Consider the following 15,685-nt stretch of genomic DNA (forward strand, 5'->3'; position numbering starts at 1 on the left):
AACCTCCCGGGTTTCGCTTGCAGTGAGCGATGGCTTTCACCTCAGAGGGCATGGAGCAAAGCCCAGGAACAGCCAGCTTTCCAATTAGTATGCTCTTCACAGCCCCAGGGGGAGTAGGCCCTGTAGGCACCAGCTTTCCTGGGTGGGCTAGTCCTGCTGAGGGTCACTCTCTTTTTCAGTGCCCCCCTTTTTCTTCTCATGAACCTGATCAAGTTCATGAACCTGATGGCCTTTCTCCTTCTTGAATTCAGGACTCCTAACCTATCTACCCTTTGCTGTTGATCTATCTGGAAAGGTTCCAGTCAATGCCTTCAAGTCCTCAACAGCCTGATTTAACAGTGTTGAAAGAATCTACACTCGCTGATAGTGCTGGTAGGTCTAGGCCTGTCTTTGTAAGAAATAAAAATACACACATAACAAAAGAAGAAGAAGGAGGAGAAAGAGGAGGAAAAGGAGGAGAAGAAATAAATACTGGAAATTTGAGAGAATGAGAAGCCTAAAGGGAGAGCTATAACATTGACAAATCAAAATAGAGCCTGTTTAAATAGAATAGAGGCAAGAGAGCAAGAAGGAGAACACTCTGATACAAATTTTCAATGAGATTCAAGAAGATTTTACAAACGAGAAAGCTGATAATAAGAAAACTCAAAAGTCAGGAAAAACAATTTTAAAAACAATTTCTGAAATTAAAAGACTATATACATAGGAGTGAAAATATATGGAGGGACTGAAAACTGAATTAATGCTCCAAAAAACAGACTTAAAAATACACTCCAGAATATAGAGCAAAAAAGACAAATCAATGAAAATTACTAGTGAAAATAAGAGAAAAATGGTGCAGAAATGCAGGATATATAATTGACAAAGACAAGCGGCTCTGGAGGAAAAAAGGAAAGAATGAAGAAACAATAATAAAAAATAGAAAATAAAAACTATCTGGAGTTGAAAAAAAAGACCTACATTTTCGGGTTAAAAGTCACAGAATTATACACACAATTAACAAAAATAATACAAATAGACATTTTCTGGTGAAAAATGTTAACTTCCAGGAACAAGCACATATTACAAGTTTTTAAGAAGAGACAACAGGTTACTTACAAGGACAAGAGAATTATTTTAACATTAGAGTTCTTATTTGCAACACTGGAAGCTAGAAGATGTTGAGAAATATTCAAAGAATATCAATGGAAAAGGATGTGATTCCTTGGTTTTCCAACCAAAAACTGCAAGGACTCAAAAAGTATGTGGCTATGGACTTCTTACAAAAGACTTGAAGAAATATGCCTTCAACATTAAAATGTAATTAGGAAAAAAATCAGATTGGGGAAGATAAAATATATAAGAAAAATACTGATTTTTCAATGACTCCAGTAAATCTCATCTTCAAGTATAAATCAAGTTTCTTAAAATAGAATACTGAATAAATATTTTAAAAACTCAAAGTAAAAATCCTGGTTATTTTAACAGGCAGAAAGAGGATAGAGTGAGGGAAAGCATTCTAAGAGTCTCTTCTTCAGGAACTATAAGCATATACAACGTACAAAAATCAAAAGTATTCATATATACCTGCAATAAGCCATTAAAACATAAAATTCTCAAAGTATATCATTTATAAGGGCATAACAATATGAAATATCTAGGATAGAATTTAGCAACAGATGTTTAAGGCAAGTGTAGAATTGTTGAGACATTTAGGAAGACCAAACTAAACAGAGAGTTATAATATACTCATGGACTAGAATAGAAGGCATTTTGTAAATATGACATTTTTTCTAAGTTGATCTAAATATTCAATACAGTTCCAGTCAAAATCTTAAAGGATTAAGATTGTGTTTCTGATTATGATAATCTTAATGCTTGTCTTGATATGCTGATTATAAAATATATATGGAAATATGAAGTCAAGCATAGCCAAGGTACTTCTTTTGAAAAAGAAACCAAGGTAGGAAGACATGTTATACAAAATGTAAAGACTTATTATAAGGTTACAGTAATTAAAACAGTGTAATGTTAGCACAAGCATATGGCCCAATGGACTAGAACAGAGAGTCCAGAGGCAGACTCCAACATACACGGATGCTTGATATGTGATATAGGTGATAATGAAGAGCAGTAGAGAAAGAACAGTTTTTTCAGTAAATGGTATTAGCTTGACCCATATCTCACAAAATATGCAAAAATTAATTCCAAGAAGATCTGAGATCTAAATTTGAAAGACAAATATTTTACAAGATAAAATAGGCAAATTTCTTTATACAAATTACACAAATTTCTTTATACAACAAATTTCTTTATACAACAATTTCTTTATCTTTTTCTTTTTTAAAAAGATATGAAGTACAAATTATAAAAAAAACATGAAAAATCTGATATTAAAATGAAGGAATTACATTCATCAAAAGACACCGTTGAGAGAGTAAAAATGCAAGCTATAGAGTGGAAGAATATTTTTTCAAGGGGTTCATATCCAAAATAAAACTAAAAAACAAATCAATAAGAAAATGGCAGATAATCCAAGAATTAGCAAGAGTCTTGAACAGGCAGTCACAAAAGATGAAAGCCTGTAGAAAATTAACATATGAAAAAGCACCCACTTTCAATAGTAACCTCAGAGTTACAAAATTAAAACCACCGGAAGATATCACTATACATTCACCAGAATGATTATAATTAAAAAGACTAATTATATCTTTTAACAGTGAGAATATGAAGCAATAGAAACTCATATGTGTGGGAGTTATAAATAGGCACAATCCCTTTGTATAAGTTCGGCAATCCCTACTAAATTTGAACTCACCATGACCCAACGATTCTACTTATTGTTATATAGCCAATGGAAATGTGTGTGCAAGAAACTTGCTCAAGAATGTTCATAGAAGCATTATAAAACAGCCCAAACTAGAAATAACCCAAATGTCAGACAACAGTGGAAGAGAAAAATAAATCACTCTGTATTTATACAATGAAATACTACACAGCATCATCAACAGCAACCAAAAGCTGTAACTACATAGAACAAGGTGAATGAATCTTTAAAATATAATATTGAGCAAAAGAAGTAAGACATAAGAGTGTATGAATAATTTTATTTATGTACATTTCAGAAATAGGCAAATCCAAGTGATAGAGTACTGAATATACACTTCAGTGGTTAAAATATGAAGAGAAAGGAGGCAATTCCTACAAATCAGGATAATGGTAACATTCAAGGGGACGATTGGGCAGAAATGTTGGCTTTTAGGTTTCTGTCAATATTCTACATTTGGATACTTGAACTGGGTAGTGGTCAGATGAGTGATTCTTTGTCATAATTTATGTTCTCTGCATCTTTTTCTGTATATTTCATAATGAAAATTTAATGTATATCCTTAAAATGCAAAAAAAGACCACCCAAAACTGGCAGTGTTAATATCAGATAAAGTAAAATCTGAGACCAAGTGTAAAACTGGAGAAAAGAGAATATTTTCCACTTGATTAAAAACATCAGGACTATACATATGTCACAAACTTTCATGTACCCTAAACAATACATAGCAAAATATACAAAGCACAACTTTCAGAAAATAAAATTTAATAAAAACATAATTAAAGAGTTTTTTAAACATATCTGTCTTAGCATTTGATTGACCAAATAGGCAAAAAATATGAAAAGGATATAAATGACTTTAATCACATAATTAGTAGGATAAACTTACTAGATAATCTGGTACTTGATACCTTATAGAGAATATATATTCTTACATGCCTCCAGAGTTGAAGAAATTCATGATGTATTTAGTCACAAAGAAAATCTTGAATAATACACTTCAAAATGTAAAAATCTTACTGACTACAACCTGGGACTATCACACAATTGAACTAGATCCACATAAAAGGCAGATCAAAACAAAGCCAGAAACCAAACAGAAAATATCCCACAATTTTCTTTAAGAAACTGTAAAAGAAATCAAAACTATACTCTGAGATCAGCTAAAAATCAACAAAAATGAATGGTACATAGAAAAACTGTGGGCCGGTGCTAACCAGTACTTACAGGACTACTCATAGATTTAAGTGCTTTTACTATTAATCAAAAAAGGCCAAAAATAACAACCAAGCTTTCCCTTCAAGACAAATAAAATAAAGTAAGTCCCTAGGAATGTGGGCTTTAAAGAAATGAAGAAAGTAAAAATATAAAGCATTAGGAATGAGAAAAGTATAACCACATAAAGAAGCACAGTGAAACACAGAATTCTTTAAGAAAGTTGAAATAATTAAAATTGACTTCCAACAGGGCACTCTGGCCCTCCCCACCTTGTACATGTGGGCACAGGGACATCAGCGGAAGAGGCCTTTGCTCCCTAGTACCTTCCAGTACTGGGAACTGACTGGGAAGTTCAGTCCAGGGGGACCTTATCTGGACAACACAGCTCACTATGTTCTTCAGTCCAGCCTTCCCAGTAATACAGGGTATACTGTATTTCATCCTCTCTAAAGCCCAGTGTTTATTTTTCATTCTGAATATGAACAGAAGGAGGTATAATAATTAGCTTTCCAAGATATTTTAGAGTGTAAATGAAATAAAATTTTCCCATATCTTTTTATGAGGCCAACATAGACCTGATACCAAAACATAAAGAGAGCATAAAAAATAAAAATATAGACAATTCTAACTTATGAATGTTATATTAATTTTGTCAACTGACTTAAGAGGAAAGAGGAGCTTATGTTTATGTTCATGTTACCCAAAAATATGGAAGTATGTTCTTTGGCATGCTGGAACAAGTACTTAAAGTTTCCCTTTGTGCTGGTTTCACTCTCCAAGCATACTTCCACCTGGCTGCGGCAAGGTATTTACCAGCAGGTACAAGCTGACATTCTACCAGCTTGGAACTCCAGCAGGATAAGAGCATCTCTACTGACAATTACAGTACAAGTCCTGAGAAGAGGTATCATTGGTCTGGCTTGGCTCCAGTGCCCATCACCAAACTGTCCATTGTGGCCAGGAGATCTGGTGCTCCAGCTGGCCAAAAGTGGATTATGTGTCCACTCCTAGAGCAGAGGTAGAGTTAGCCTGATCTGATCCTCATGGGCTGTGAGGGAGAAAGCAGTAATTCTCCAAAGGAAAACTGAACCTCTTACTAAGAGAAGGGAGAATGGATTCAGGATAGGAAAAAAAAAAAAAAAAAGACAAACACATACATAACAAACAAAAAATATAAAACAACAATATCTAATGTAAGATTACTTGTAAAAATCTTAGCAAATCAAATGCAGCTGTATATTAAAGGAATAGTATATAGTCAGTAAGAAGAATTTATTCCAGGAGTGTAAGGATGGTTCAGTATTAAGAAGTCCATGAATGCAAACCAGAACATTAATTATTAAAAAAGAAAAACCATGTGAGGGAAAGGCACTGGACTTGATACAGCATCTATTTCTGGTTAATTGAGTCATTTCTCCAACAAGTATTTCTTAAACACCAACTATGTGCTAAACACTTTTCTAGTCATTGGATAGAGGAGTGAAAAAAAATGGGCATGACTTCATGCCTTGCAGAAGTTACATATTAGTTACTAAAACTCCATGCAAAATAGTAAGAATATGAGCCTATCCTAAATATGTTAAAAAGTATCTGTTAGATACTAACAGCAAAATTTATATTAAATATTGAAGCATTAAAGACATTCCCATCCTAGGATTTTTATTCACTTTTCAGGACACAATTTTAATAAGATCTGGAAAGAGCAGATGTCTATACTAGGTTCTTACTTGTCAAGAGTATCTTCCCCCAATCCCCTGCAAGTGAAAATAACTTGACTAGATAGATTTTTCAGTCTTGAATATTTTCCCTTTAAACTCTGCAAATGTTGCTTCTTTTCTTTTGAAATTTAATGTTAATGAGAAATTATCTGACGCCAGCCTCATTTTTGTTTCTTTGTAGGTAAGCCATTTCCTCCCACTCTTAATTAATTAAAAGAGTCCTGTAGGACTCCTTTTTTTTAATTGAAGTACAGTCAGTTACAATATGTCAATTTAGGACTCTTAATTAATTAGATTGCTCTTTATGAAATCATTTCAAACTAAAACATTAAGTCTTTCTTTGACTTAAGAAATTTCTTTTATTATTTCTCCTCAATTTGCACTTTTCTCCTCCAGGTTTTATATACCTAAATGGGATCTTTTAAAGTTGTTCCCTATGTCTTTATTTTTCTTCAATTGTTCCCCTTTCCTAGGATTTGTGGAGACATTTTTGAAAACGTTCTCTCTCCTGCTTTAGTTTTCCTTGGTATCCAATCCCCTGTTGTTTGTATTTTATTGGTGTTATTCTTTGTGTCAGTCCTTCCTTTATAAAACTGTAAGACATTGTTGGAAGAAATATATATTTAGTTAAATGTTCTCATAATACAAATTAAATATCCTCTCTTTCTTTCCCTAGCAATTTTATTTAATAGAAAGATGATGCTCTGGTTCCAGAAGTCTGTGCTTACTCAACATCAGATGTTGAGCCTGGATCTGTCAACAAAGGAGAGACTGGAGAAGGTTAGATTCACAGAACGTAGTTCTGAATTCCTGAAGCCTGGGGAATGGAGACAGAGTTCCAGGGGCAGTGATGGTCAGGATCTTTGCATTCCTGAAGGCTCCTTCCCTTTCTTTAGTTTTGCGTGATCTGGGAGTTAGCTGGGGCAGTGGCCTCATCTGCCCACATTTGGGGCCCCATGGCACACGGCTAACAGGTCCTTGGACGTGCTCCAAGTACCAGGATACCTTTATGTCACAAGGACCAGAAAATCTAATTCAAATAGCTCCAGATAGTAAAGGGGAACGTTGTGCTCAGTTAACTGAGATAAGGTGAACTCTACAAGGTTTTGTTTTGTTCTGCTTTCCACAGCTCAGTGATGTTGTCAAGGGCTGAGTTTCTTTTGCCTTCCCTTCTCTGTGAAATGGGTGGTGAGGAGTCTTCCATAATATATTAAGATTGTTAATATTCCTTTTAGTGTGTTTAGTGTGTTCTCAGAGTTGGAGATAAATTCTAGAAGTGGTCTAAACAATGCAGATTTATTAGCTATGTGAGCCTATTATATTAATTACCTACTGTATTAAAATCATGTAATCCACTTTTGAGAGTGAGAGTTTGGGAAAGCCTATTAGCTGTTATTTCATTTCATTTCATTTTGATACTCTGTCAATCCAAAAATCAATGAGAAGAGGAGCAAGGAAGACGGACTAGCAGAATCTCATAAAATAACACTAAATTTTGACATTAGATAGAGACATTTGGATTCATTTATTTATGTAAGAAATATTTTTGAGCACTTACTACTTGCCAGGTATTTCATTCTTAAATGTGGGAGTACAGCGGTATACCAGCTAGGAAATATTCCTGCTCTTAAAGAGCTCAAGTCATAGAAGAGAAGATAGCAAAGTCAATAGGTTTATAAGTATGAAATAAAAGGAGAAACACCAGGGAGCTCCTCTGGGAGCATACAGGGCAAGTGCCAAATCCAGGTTTGGAGAAGCAGTCAAAGCTTACTTATTATGGGGAAAAGCCATCTGAGCTAAAAACTAACAGATGGGTAGCACCTGGACAGGTGAAGAGGTGATAAAGGAGCCTTCTAGCCAGAGGGGCAGGACGTAGAGATGCAGCAGAGCAGTTCTAGAGCTGGAGTACCTGGTTTTGATTCCGGGCTCTGCCACTCAGCATCCATGTGACAGTGGACAGGTTAAGTTCTTTGTGTTTCCATCTGTGAAATGGCTGAGAATGGGAGCTATCTCTTAACATTATGAAGACTGAGCAGGTTAATATTTGTAAAGCATTTAGAACAGTGCTTCATTTGTTACACAAGAGACAACACAAATCTTACACAAACCATAAAACACATCTTTCCGCTCTGCATCAGGCAACAATGAGTAAGAAAGAAGTTGCTTTTTGGTGTCTCCTGTTTAAGAGAGCCATGCTTATTCTCTAAGCTCCACAGTAGCGGGTCCAACTGCCTGAACAAGGCTGTTGGCTCAGTCCTTCCCTGGACGAAACCCTTGGCGCACTCAAGAATCAGGTTACAGCACAAGATCACAAGAGAACAGTGAAAGCAGGAGATGGCAGCTAGGTCAGCAAGTCAAGGTGAAGAGGGTCAACAAGGGATACAGGAGAAATGGTTGTGTACTGGGAAGGGGAAGATGGGGCAAAGCACAGTCAGCCATCCAGGAAGACTGTCTGAGAGACTGACAGCAGGTGCTTGTCAATGCTTCCAGACCCCATGCAGAGGCAAGACTCTATCTCTGGGAAGCCCATCCAGGACTAAGCCAGGCCCAGATCCAGAGAAACCACAATGCCAGGCAGGTTATCAAAGTAGTGATTCATTCTTTCATTCATTCAACAACAACAAAATATTAAAATGCTTAACATGTGCCAGACAACATGCCAGGTGCTGGAAGTATTAATAATAATATATTGTCTTTGCCTTCAAAAGGTTTAAATTAGTGAGAATGGTGAGAGAGTAGACAGTAAATAATGTAGCACTTTGAAAAAACATGCTCAGGGCACTATGATAACAATACCGAAGTTCTGACCTTACCAAGCCCAGTTGTAAGGATGAGGGGAGAGGCAAAGGAAGGGGGCAGGACAGAGAAAAAGGATTAAGAAAGTCTTCACTGAAGAGAAACTCAATTATTAATATAAGGTCAGAGCAAGATGACGTCCAGAGTGGCCTGTCAGTCCACACCATAACATGACAATTCCTAGAACTTAGGGTAGAGACCACGAGTTGGACTGTGCATGGACAGAATCTTGTAATGAAGTTAAGGATAGTGTCTGAAAGAGACAGAAAAATGCAGAGTATCCATAAAATATGAACAAACCTCAGAAATATAATCATATAGAATACTATTCAGCAATAAAAAGGAATGAAGTACTGATATAAGCTACAACATGGATAAACCTTGAAAACATTATGCTAAGTGAAAATATCATGCTAAGTCGTAAAAGACCATAAAATTGCATGACTCCATTAATGTGAAATGTACATAAAAGCAACTCTATAGAGACAGAAAGTGGACTGGTGACTGCCTAGGGCTTGGTGGGTTGGGAGAAAATGGGAATTGACTACCTAGGAATATAAGTTTATTTTAGGTGATGAAAATGTCCTGAAATTGATTGTGGTGATAGTTACACATCTCTGTAAATACACTAAAAACCTTTCAATTGGTACACTTTGGGTAAATTGTGTGCCATGTGAATTATATCTCAATAAAGCTGCTACAAATATAAAATAAATTTAAGATGGTTCATTAGAGGAATTTAAAAAAGCTAATATGGCTAGAAATTCAAACATAGAGGGCACAAAGTATACTGAGAGATTAGTCTCAAGCAGTGGTTCTCCACCAGGGTTGATTTTGCCCTCTAAGGGACATTCAGCTTTGTCAGGAGGCACTTCTGGTCATCACAACTGGGGAGGTGGTATGACTAACATCTAGTGAGTAGAGACCAGGAATGCTGTGAAATATTCTAGAATTCATAGGATAACTTCCCTCAACAAAGAATTATTTATCTCCAAATGTCAACAGTGCTGAGGTTGGGAAATCCTAGCCTAAAGAGGCAAGCAGTGTTAAGGTCATAAGGGTTATGGGGTCAAATCAAGAGGAAGGCTCCTCTTAAAAGTAGTATGGAAACATAGTATTTGGTGGGAGGTTGGCATGGTGAGATCTGAGTTTTCAATAGATCACTTTTGGTGAAAATGGATTGGAGAGATAGGGAAGACAGAGATAATGATAGTCCAGTTAGGATGATAGGAGAAGAAATGGAGAGTTTTGAGAGATGCTAACTTAGAAGGAAGAATTGGCAGGGTATGGTGATTTGTTTGATTCAGAGCTCAGGAAGAGATGGAGAATGAAGGGCAGGTTGGCATCTAGACTTCCAACTTGTGCTAGCAGCTGGATGGTGGTAATGCCATTGACTGAAATAAGAAACAAAGGTAGAGGAGTTGGTTTGGGAAAGAAAATAATAAATTATATTCTAGATGCATTGGAAGTCCTATGGAGGTCAAAGTGGAGACATTCAGGGGATAACTGAAGATAAAATTATGAAACTCAGGAGAGACTGAAACTAAATGGGCATCATCATATATAAGACAGCTCTATATGGGAATTCCTGGGATAACCTAAGGAGAGTGTGGCTTGAGATGAGAAGATAACTACTCTGAGGGACACTAAAAGCATAGAAAAGAGAATTTGCAAAGGAGACTAAGAGAGTAGCCAGAAAGTTGAGGACAAAAACAAAATAACACAAACCAGGACTGTGTATCTTAGAAGTCAAAGGAAGATTGTTTCAAAGAGGTCAGTAGTATACATTTCTGCACAGAGATCAAATAATATGAAACTGAGAATTACCCAATGGATTTTGCAGCAAGGAGTTTGAAGGAGACCAGGGTGAGATCAGTTTCAGTGGTGTGTTGGGGACAGAAGTCAGATGTAGGGAGTTGAGGAGTAAGTGGGAGGTACGAAAGTGGAGGCAGTGACTGACTCATGAGAATGTGTCTATGACAGGGAGGAAAGAGATCAGTGGTAGCTGGAAGGGGATGTGGGTCCAGATGGAGGCTTTTTGAGACAAGAAAGATTTCTATACATTTAAATGCTGAGTGGAAGGGGCCAGTGGACAAAAAGAAGATTAGAGATACAGAAAAGAGGAAATTGTCAAGGTTTTGGGGAAAGACTGAAGTCATTGTTTAACTTAGGTTGAAGGATATCTCTGCTGTCAAAGCAGTAGTGAAGGACAGAAGAATGGGTGCAGACAAAAAAGAATTTACAATTTTTGTGGCAGAAAATTGAGGAAATTCTCATTTAAAGATTTCAGATTTCCCCGGGATGGCCATCTCCTGAGCATGACCTAGTGAAATAGCAGGGTTAGAATTCTGTAGAGAGTGGACACAGCCTGAAATGGGTATAGCAGAGTGGAAGAGAAGAAAGCAGATTTGAACATGACAAGGTCATGTATGTGACCGTGGGACTGGGTGACTTAAATAAATGGAGGTGAAAGTCATTGAAAATGAATGGGGTCGGGAATTTAAGATGGAATTTCTTCATTGAAGCTGACTTGTCTTCACAGAATAAAAGTAGACAGGCCTCTCAGGGTAAGTGCAGATTCTAAGTAATGTCTTGTTTTGCTTTTGATTCTCATTTGGGTTTTATCTATAAATCTAGACTCAATAGTACCTGTTAGACTTCAAATCTCTCTGGTACTTGCACTTAAGGAAATCATGCAGAGAAGAACGGAAACAGACCTACAAATGATTATGGACCATGATGTGCTCATTGACTTGAGGGTTGCTTCCCCTTGTACATGAAACACCTCTGTAGGTCCAGGTAGCCATCTATCTGTCTAGTGCATCTTCCCTTCCTCAAGGTAAGTAGCCCCACTTACTTCCCTACTCTTCCCTCTTCTCAGACACAGACTTACACATATGCACCATCTTTCTCCTCTTCCAACAAGTGCTTTCTAGGTCTCCTCCTTAGCTCACATACTCTCCAGTTTCTCTGAGGGAAAAGTCTATCAGGAGGTACGATTTTCTGGGGAACAGCACTGAAGTTCACTACTTTACTATGCACTGGAAACACTTAGACCACTTGATGGTATCAAGAGCACTAACGTGGGACGTGGAAGGACTCTTCTGCATTCCTAACATAGACCAGAGTCCTGATCTATCCACAGAGTGCCAGAACTGGGACTGAACCCAGACACCATCTAGTCCAGTGCTTTTTTAGGCAGAAAGGGAAACTGAGGCAGGGAGGCGAGGCAACGTGTCCAGATCATGGCAATCAGCTAGTGGCACAGCCTGGATTCAAATCCAGAGCCTCTCATCCCTAATCTGACCCTCTTTATGTATATCAAATTCCCTGGAACAGTACCTCATTTTCTTCTTCCTAAATACCTATGCCAGAATAATTTTTCAGCTCAGTCCCACACACTAGCACTCTGAATATTCATTTCCCAAACCTCAGAGGCTTAACAAGAACAAAAAAATGGATCAAAAAATTAATCCGTTATTGGGTGACATGGATTATAACAAATACAAAGTGGGAGAAAACACACAAAAAAGCAAAACCTCAGGGTTTTTACAGCCTTATGACATCCATCAGGCTGTGACCAAAATTGGACACGACAGAGCATTATAAATCGTGGGGCTGTAAGGGAAGAACAAGGAGAGAAAATCATGCAGTAGCGCTGGTGCCTCAGGCAACATTCATCACCTATAATCTCACAGCCTCTCTGTCTTACGAGCAGGTCCTGTGCACAGCAGGTTCTGTTCTGAAGCAGTAGCCCTCACCAATCTCTCCTTTGCAGACCTGACACATGCAAACTGATACCTAGTAATTAAAGGTGATCCCAGGGCCAGACAGGCTCCTTCTCATTGAATCAGGGTTATAATGTATTTGGATTTTTTAAAATGAAATGGGAAAAAAATCTCTAAAGAGTTGGCAGGGAGAGAGATAGAATTGACCTCTTTCCACAACAATGGAAAGCCTAATTTTCAATCTTGTGACTGAGAAGGAAGAGTACCCAACAGAGAGACACAAAACAGGCTGTCACAATGTCCTGTCAGAGTGATGTTGGGAGAAATCAGTAACTTCAGTGAGAAACTCGAGTTTGATTGTGAACTATACTTTAGGGGGGCAATCCTGAATCTTTGCAAAACACCTACTTGAGGTCAAGATCAGGAGTCTTTTAATGCACTCACCAAACCACCCCTGGTGGGCCTGTGGCTTTGAGGCTGTTTCCTGCTACTGGCTTGGGGTCATGGCTGCTCTTTGCACAGGTTTAAAATTCTCATTGATGTCAGAGGGGGCCCAGGCAATCTCACCGAGGCCTGAGCTGCACCCTTATGGCTACACTGAAGCTACAGAGGTAAAGAGCCAAGTTCAGCTTGTTGGTATGAGCAGCAGCAGGCTGTGCAGCGTCTCCCAGCTTTGCAGTGTCGTGGCCCTGGATAATCTGCCTTCATTTCTCATTGCTCTCCTCCATGGATTTCAGTGTGCACTGCTGGTAATTAAATTCGTACATTATGACTGTGGCTGTCTCCTGGCCTCCATCCATCAGAGAGCAAGCTGCTTTCTGGTGCCAGCTCAACTCAGCCATAATGACTAGACTAATGAAGGCTGACCTTGCCTTCCAGAACTGCATGACGGAGAAAAACACACAAGTGGGATTTAAAGAACCTGGATTCACCATCTATCTCTGCCACTCAAATGTTGTATCTTAGCAATTTGCTCAAGCTTTCTCAGCCTCAGATTTTTAATTTATAGTGATTTTTACGCAGGAGAGTATTTTGGTATCATTCTTGGAGCTTTCAAAAAATACATGGCCTCCCCAACCCTAGACATGCGGAATCAAAATTTCTGGAGGAGAGACTGGACATCTGTATTTTACAAAGCTCCCTTAGAGGCATCTGTTCTGAAACATCCCTTAAGAGTCATAAGCCACTGGGCTATTGTAGGGACAACACAGATATGGGGATTAATGTAACTCAGAGATAAAGAGCCCTAAAATTTAGTTATTTATTTTACTTTCTGCTTTCCCTCTTCACAACATACAGACACAGACAGTGGGTTCTAGGTCTTAAATCTCTCTCTCCTTTCCATATGTGGGTCTTTATCTCTACTTTACCAGTTAAATGATCAGTTTAAGTGCTCTATTCCACCCAAGTGCTACTGTTTCAAGCCTCTACATATTCTTTCTTGAAATAATCCTATCTGATATTTTGTAGTTATGGTTCATGTCTATATCATATCAGTACATATATCATTAAATCTAATGGGATGGGATCTAATATTATTATTTCAGTTCGATGGATAAGGACATTAAGGTTCAAAGAGCTTAGATAACTCAGTGTGGTACGGGGAACAGATACCCTCGTCCTCTAGTTTTAAGTCTAATGCTTTTCTCCCTAAGTCACTCTAGAAATAGTATCCAAATTTTACTAATTCAAATGCTAACCATTACAAAGCAAGCAAGTAAAGAATGGGACTTAGAGGGCCTTTCAAATGTTTTCCATGGCTTGGTGGTTTAATGATTCTAGTTGTATATTTAGAAATCTTGATAGCTGAATTCTTTATTTCTCCTCCAGATGTTATAAGATGAGTAGAGAATTAGTTTGACCTGTGTGGGACCTGGTTCCTCTCCCAGAAAGCAGGACAAGGGTAGACCTGCCCCCTTGAGCATATGCCCAACTTTGCACTCTCGTTACTTCAGGTTTGGTGGGCTTTGTCCTCATTACTGGGCAGAGAAGAAATCATACACGGGAAGGAGTGGGGTCATTCCCATCCTCCACGTTGAAGGCCAGAAGAGACTAGCCTTGGTTATCTCCCTTCCCCTGGGTCAGTTAGGCTTTTGTAAAACCCAAATGTGTCATGCTCCAGTGAAATCGTTTCCTTAAAGGTAGACTTTAAGAACGGAGAGTTCTGGGTGTTTTAAAAAATGGTTATTTTTCTCTTCCTTCTGCCAGAAGCACAGGAAGATTTTTCCCCATGTTCGCAGTGAGTTTTTCCTGAGTTTTTCATGAAAGGGTGGGAACCCCCCCCCCAAGAATGGACCCCCTGGATTTTTAAACTCTCAGGCTGTCCACTGACCTTCCAGCAAGTGGCCAATGACAGTATAAAGTGTTCCTGCTGGTACTGGTTCCCCCAGCGGCTTCTGCACCAGAGCATTTGACTATGGTAAGCTGGATCCTCTCTCTCCCGCATCTGTCCTTCCAGTTGTCAGGGCAGCAGTTTCCCCTGTGACCCTAATTCTCCCAGGAATCTAAGCTAGTTGTTGATTTTGAGTTTGTTTGGCTTTTTTCTTGTTGTGAGGGAGTGATGACCTCTAGGCTCCATCCATGTCAAACTGGAAGATGCTTTTTTACACATGGGCAGGAAGTGAAGAAAAATTCAGTTGCTCTTTGTCTTGGCTGGAGTTCTTCTAGAAGCACAGCCTGAGACAAAAACTTGGTGCAGGTTGTTAATATGCAGGACATCCCTGGGGGCAGGAGTGAGGAACTGGGTAAAGTGAATCAGGGACGAAAGAAAAGCCAAGGAACAGGTGTAGCTTCCACCTGCTGGTTTCCTGGCTTGGCCTGCGGTGGGTGGAGAGGGTTGCCTAAAGACTCTGCTTTATCACGTCTTCACCACAGCCTTGGATCAGAGCCCAGATAGCTCTGGCTCTGGTTTTAAAACCACCTATGTAAAAAAGAGAAGGTGGCTGTCAGGAACGGGAGTGGAGGCTCTGTTTGTAGACTGGGCAGCCTGGGATTGGCCGCCTTCCTCTCTGAGGCCCAGCTTTCTTCAAGCTCACAGAAGGTCTTTCTATCCCCAAATATCCAAATGGTTGTCTATCAAGGCAGACCCCAGCCTCCCAGATGAACTGTGAGAGGCCTGACACTAAACAGGTTTTCACAGAAACTGTGAAAAAAATTGCTCCTTTGAAAACTTGTGAGTTTTTGTTTTAGTTCTTTTGATTTTACATATTTCTTCTGGTTCTTTCTAAAAGGTTTATTTTATTGTCCTTTGAGTGTGATTTTTGCTGTCTGGAGTGGTGTTCTCAGGAGGCCTAGCGCTGGGCCTGAGCGGCAGCTGCTGTGGACTGCCTGCTCCTTTCACGTCTTACTTCACCTTCTACAGAGGAGCGGACTGTCCAGACAGGCGCTGGATGTGAGTCCTAGGGGAGCGCTGGCCTCGC

This window comes from Camelus dromedarius, chromosome 2 (assembly GCF_036321535.1).
Source record: "Camelus dromedarius isolate mCamDro1 chromosome 2, mCamDro1.pat, whole genome shotgun sequence".
Taxonomy (NCBI): Eukaryota; Metazoa; Chordata; class Mammalia; order Artiodactyla; family Camelidae; genus Camelus; species Camelus dromedarius.